The following is a 6,006-nucleotide window of genomic DNA, read 5'->3' on the forward strand; positions in this document are numbered from 1 at the left end:
AGGGGAGCGCAACCATCATTCATGTCATTGGCTCCAGCTGTGCTCCTCCTGCTATGATATGTAAAAATGTCTGCAGGTGATCATGATAAACAATGATTAAATTAAAGGAGAGCCTCTTATCACGCTGTCACTGGTTTGCAGAGGGTTAGGGGGTGGAGGGAGTCATTCTTTCCATTGATGACCTGATGTCTATAGTGATTGAATCGCTGTCTCAATTGTTCCCAAGGGCTCGTTGTTGTGTGTTTCCATGGCACAAGTCATTTGCTGATTGTGGTGCTTTGGTGTGTGTGTGTGGGTGTGTGTGTATGTGTGTGTGTCTCATGCGGGTGTGTTTTCTACATAAGGTGCGTGCGTGCTGAACTGCAAGTTTGCATGTGTGTGTTTGTTTGCCCGTGCATATGCTCATGGCTGGTCAGGCCACCCTGTGAGGCGAAGGTCAAAATAGGCAGGGTGTGCAGGTCCAGGATAAGCTGTTGGATTTGACTAATCTGACAAACGAGGACGAGGAGAGGTGGGTCAGTAGGCCTGGGCGTCTGACACACGCCCGTAGACAAACACCCTTACATAACTCTGTCAATACCACTTCTATACACACACACACACACACACACACACACACACCAGCAGGTAGGTTGTGTCAATACACTCAGCTGGAGTGTGTTGTGCTTGGCTCAGGCTGAGCTGCATTGCGGTGGCTGTCTCGTGTTTCATGTGCAGATTAAACGTAAGGTGTGTCTTTAGGTGGACGCTTTCTAGGTGCTGAACAGTAGGATGTGACTAGGATGAGTCTTATACGAGCACGAAGATAGATGGACAGAAAGAAAGAAAGAAAGAAAGAAAGAAAGAAAGAAAGAAAGAAAGAAAGAAAGAAAGAAAAACAAAGCACAACGGTTAAATTGTTCTCCCTTTGTAAGATGAGTCACAGTGGCCTGGAGTCTGCAAAAAAAGGCATTGGGTCATGGAAGTCATCCCAGAATATCCAGAGTTTGCATACATACTACAGTCAGGCATATCCACATTGCGCTGAGCCTCCCTCAAGTGTTTCCCTGACAGCCCTGACCCTGCTGCACTTCCCCAGTCACACAGTGGACTCATTATCATGACCTCGGCACTGTACTGTCTACAGCTAGGTCACACAGCTCAGCTTTCAACTGGGGTTCCCACATGGCCGCTCTCATTGATACAGAGCCTCTGAACTGGATATGAGGCTACTTAATCACTGCTAACACTTCGTGTTGTAGGTCCATTTACATCAAATTATGTCAAATGCATTAAAAAATACCCCATGATTTAATGGCAATATCGTGTTTTCCAATAAGCAGTTAACAAGTCTCAATACCTTAAGTTAAACTTCGGTTAACTAAACTGCTGATCATGCCGTTTTCATTTCCACGTCTTTTCAAACAACTTCCCCTCAGCAGGCCACTAAACTACAGTGAGGAGCTGCAGAATCATTTCCAGCTAGTCTCTGCCCAACTTCTGCAGCTCAGTTTTCCTGTTATCAATTTATTTGCCATTGCATAGTTGCTGCGAAATATAAAAAGAGTGATACCGTGATATCTAACTTGAGTGGTGAGAAGGCAGTATCATCAGGTGTCAGTGGGCAAGTAAGGAATACAACTTGAGGTCCCTCGGTTCTTGATTATGAAGTTGTACTTGTTTTGCATCTATTTTGCATCTATCGCCAACATTCCTTTATGTCTCTGTGTTACAAACAAGTCAATAAAATAGTTTTAAAAAATAGCTTCATTATTCACATTATAGATTAATTATATATGTTCATATATTATATGTAAGTACATAAGTCAAGGTCAAACTTTACCGAGTTATTGTTACATTAAAACAGGGTGGACTGTGGTGGTGAAGAGGTTAGCAGTGTTTACTCTCCTGGGTTTGACTCCTCTCCTCTCTGTGGGGAGATCACAGGTTCTCCTTGAGCTTGTGTGGGTTTTCCTTCCATCGAAAACATGTTTATAATCTGTCAGTGTCCTTGAACAGGGCACTGTTCTCAGATCTGTAGCTGGTCCCTGGGTACCGGACGTGGCTGCCTGCTGTTCCTCCGACACAGGTCGAATACAGAGAACCAGTTTCACTTCAGTGAACATTGTATGATCGAATGTGATCAATAAAGATTCTTCTGCTAAGTCTTAGTTAGCCTGCTCAATATTGACAGCCAGGTTGAACTGCTGCATTACCAAGCGGTAAAGCTGGTTAATCTAAAAGACATTTGAGCTTCCCACCCTGAACACAATGTCAGAGGAAAATGACTGCTGTGTGAATATTGTCTATACAGTGGTGTAGTCTGCCGTCCTAAAACAAAAAAATCGGCTCGGATTTTTGCACATCCACTTCCCTCGTCTTTGAGTTTTTGAATTGTTTTTTGGTTGAATGCCTGAAATAAGGTCTGTGGTTACCACAGGCTGAAGATATTTATATTTTTGTTCTGCGAAATAAAATGCATCATTAAATGTTCCACAATTTAATCATAGAATCCTTACGTGTCTTAAAAGCAGCGACTGTCATGGACATTAAACGTCATCACAGCGAACACTTGTCTACTCTCTAGCCTGTCTTTACACGCAGAAAACATGTGTGGTATTGTATCTTGAACTTGCCACCGAGATTATTCCAAAATACATTTCAAGAATCTCACAGACTTTTTGTTGAGGGAACTGGGCCGATGCAATCTTCTGTGTTAGCCCTCAAAAGTACACCACTCTATGTGAAACCCTCTCTGTCAGTCAAAGACGAAGTAGAGCTTCACAGATGTATTTTACTTGACAGTGACAGAGAAGACTAGGCTCTGGACTAGGCTCATGTAAGTATTTCTACATTTCACCTATTGGAGCTCGGCCCTCAGGTAACATTACGATATATTAGCGCCAACAAGGCGTTTCAGGCTGCCCGTGATGTAGAAAAAGTCTTCTCCTGTGGCTCCCCTCCCCCTCAGCAGGCAGGCACCTCCAGAAGGGATGCGGGATGCTTTTCAAGATGCTGAACCCCCCCTCCCACAGCCCCCTCCCTCATGAGTCTCTCTACGGCTTTGTGTGTGTTGGTTATTGAGCAGCAGTCAGATGGCTGTGATCATACAAACCTGGGAGTTAGCCAGCAGATTACTCTAAAACACACTGGAGGGCTGGCGAGGATCAGGCCCCCGTAGAGGCTCGCTTTCATCGGTTGTGCAAAAACGTCCTCATTACTGTCTATTCAGCCTCTACATGAAGATTAGTCATTGTATAAGAAACTGCTGGGTTGGGTTCCTCCTTGAGAGCCTTCATTTGTTCTTAGAATATAATTAGCGTGCAGGCCAGCATGCCTCGCGCCACAAAATAAAGACGAGGACAGGATGATAGGTAGGTAAACAAGGGTTTCAAATGTTTTTATTCCTTTAATATCAATGGCAAATATAAACTGCTGCTCCACAATTCAAATCCAAAGGTCCCCCCCCCCCCAACATTTGAAGTGATTTCTTTAGAAGACGGTGTCCAAATTCCCCAATTCAGAAAAAAGTAAGTGCACAAAACGCCCTCCTTGAAATAAAACAGACATTGGACCTTTCTGAGGAGAAAGGCAGCAGGCGACGACGCTGTTTCACAGATTGATGACGCGGTGTGCCTGCGCGTTTGATGTGTAATGCATGAAAGCACCACGCCTGAGACCGCCACAATGAAAAGGAATGGCCTTTTCCGATACTTCATATACACTCATACATTTCATATACTTCTGTTAGCTCGTACTTAACACATAGTTTCTGGGTTTTTTTAAGGCATTTTTTTGCCACTTGAGTAATGCAGGGACATAAAAAAAAAACAACAAATGTGCAAAAACCAAATATACACATGAACACGAGTTTCCCCTGATGCTGAAACCTGTAGCTTAAACAACTGGTCTGACTGTAGTTTTGTTCTTTGAGAGATTCCACACCTGCTTCTTAAGGCAGATGCTGAGAGCACCAGGGTCTTTGTAGAGGGGAGGAGGGGGAGGAGGAGGAGGAGGGGGAGGGCAATGGTTGCATGCGACCATCACCGACGCACACGCTCCGCCAAACACCCCTGCCTCGCCCGCACCACGGATGCCAACGCAGCATGTGGAAGAGGGAGTTACGCTCACAGGGGAACACACATACATTCACACACGTGTCGATTGCCCGAAGACGAACAACAGGCCATAGATGAAGAAGGAGGAGGAGGAAACTCCCGTAGACAGACATTAATGCTTAGGTTAATACATGAAGTCGTTGTCAAGTGGACTTTCTTTTTTTTTTTTGCATTTCACTAGTAAACAAATGAAAACCAGAACAGAAACATAGCCTTAAAAATTTGTTTTTAAACCACCCACCCACCCACCCGCTACCACCCTGAAAATTTCTCTCTGAAGACAGTGACGAAATAAACACACACACGCGCTCACACACGCATACTCTACATGCCCACACCAACAGATGGCATTTCAGTGAACACACCTGCCCACTCACACCAACTTTTCAATACATGTCTCCCCCCCTTTATTTAGCGTGGCTACACAGTTCCTCTCCGTTTGAAAAGGTTTCAATTTGACAAAAAAAAAATAAGCAGCATTCCACACTCAAAAGACTAAACAATCCTAAAGTCTATTTTTCTGATTCATCTTCATGCTTTATCGGAGATTCGCGAGCGCTGGATGCAGGAGCGGGGAGGTTCCTTTGGCACTGCTGCAGGGTTGAGGACGGATCTACGTTCGAACAAAAGCTGCAGTCCTCTCCCTGCCCGTGATGATTTGGAACACAACGCAAAGAAAAAGGGTTGGAATCTCAACAGGCGGAGCAGCCATTTTGTTTGAGGTTCCCAGGCACAAAGACGGTGCCAACAGGCAAACACAGCCTTGCCAGAGGAATCATCGCACACCCTCCACCTGGCCACCGGCTCCTCTCCTCTTTTATACTTTTTACTTAACATTTTTAGAAATTATTCTGATTTTTTTTGTCCTTTTATTCCCCCGTCAGATAGGGCGAGCTGGCGTTGAAAACAGCTAAAAATAATGATCAACCACAAAGAAAACAGCTCATTTTCTAGGAGCACCGTGCCGAATTCTGAACAGACACAACAGCCTCGAGGCACAAGAGACATTTCTAAATACTCTAAATATTCTATGGGTCGACTAGGTTGTGCAAACATACTACACGTAGGAAACTCTCAATAAACCTCACAAGAAGAACATAGGCTATGACTAATTAAATATATTTATATATATTCTTCTATATATTTAGTATATCTAATAAATACATTTGTTGATAGACATAAATCTTTCTGTAAACTATTTACATTAAAAGGTGAACATTTCTGCAGGAACAATAAATAGCTATGAAGGCAAGGCAAAGGAGAGAAAATCTGTGGTTTTGACATTTTAGTGCTTTTCACACGAGAACACACAGAGAGGCTTTCTTCCCTCAGTGTGCTCCCACTGAAAAGTTAAAGCCAGTCGATCTGTTTTAGGGTGACTCGTCTCGTCTCGAACTAAAACTCTCACCTTCATAAATAATTGGCAGGAACATCCACTTGCAAAAAATAATGCTTTCAGTCTCACCTGCCTTTCTGTCCTCTCTACATAATGGAATGTGCTGCAGACTGCTCTCAGTAGATCGGCTCTTCCCTTCCTATGAATACCTGGTGAACGGGGCGAGGGCAGTGAAGACGCAAGTGTACAAAAATGTACCAGCACCTGCCTAAACATACCAGCATTCAGCCTGGTGGCTGGGGTTCAAAGTTTCCAAACCAGCTAGCTAACCCCTTGCCAGGCTCAGACGTGACATACACACATTATGATAAAAAGGATGCTGTAAAAACGCCACCGTCGTCAGAGAGAGGCAGAAAACATCAACCCCCCCACCCCCCCAAAAAATACCTCCCATATCCCCCACCCCCTACACAATCTCATGCTGCACATTTTTTTATGTGTTTGTGTGTCATTTTCTCTCTGAATGACAGGTGTGGACAGAACATTACAGGGTAGTTACGGGTCTGCCCACTC

The sequence above is a fragment of the Acanthopagrus latus genome, chromosome 5 (genome assembly GCF_904848185.1).
Source record: "Acanthopagrus latus isolate v.2019 chromosome 5, fAcaLat1.1, whole genome shotgun sequence".
Classification (NCBI taxonomy): domain Eukaryota; kingdom Metazoa; phylum Chordata; class Actinopteri; order Spariformes; family Sparidae; genus Acanthopagrus; species Acanthopagrus latus.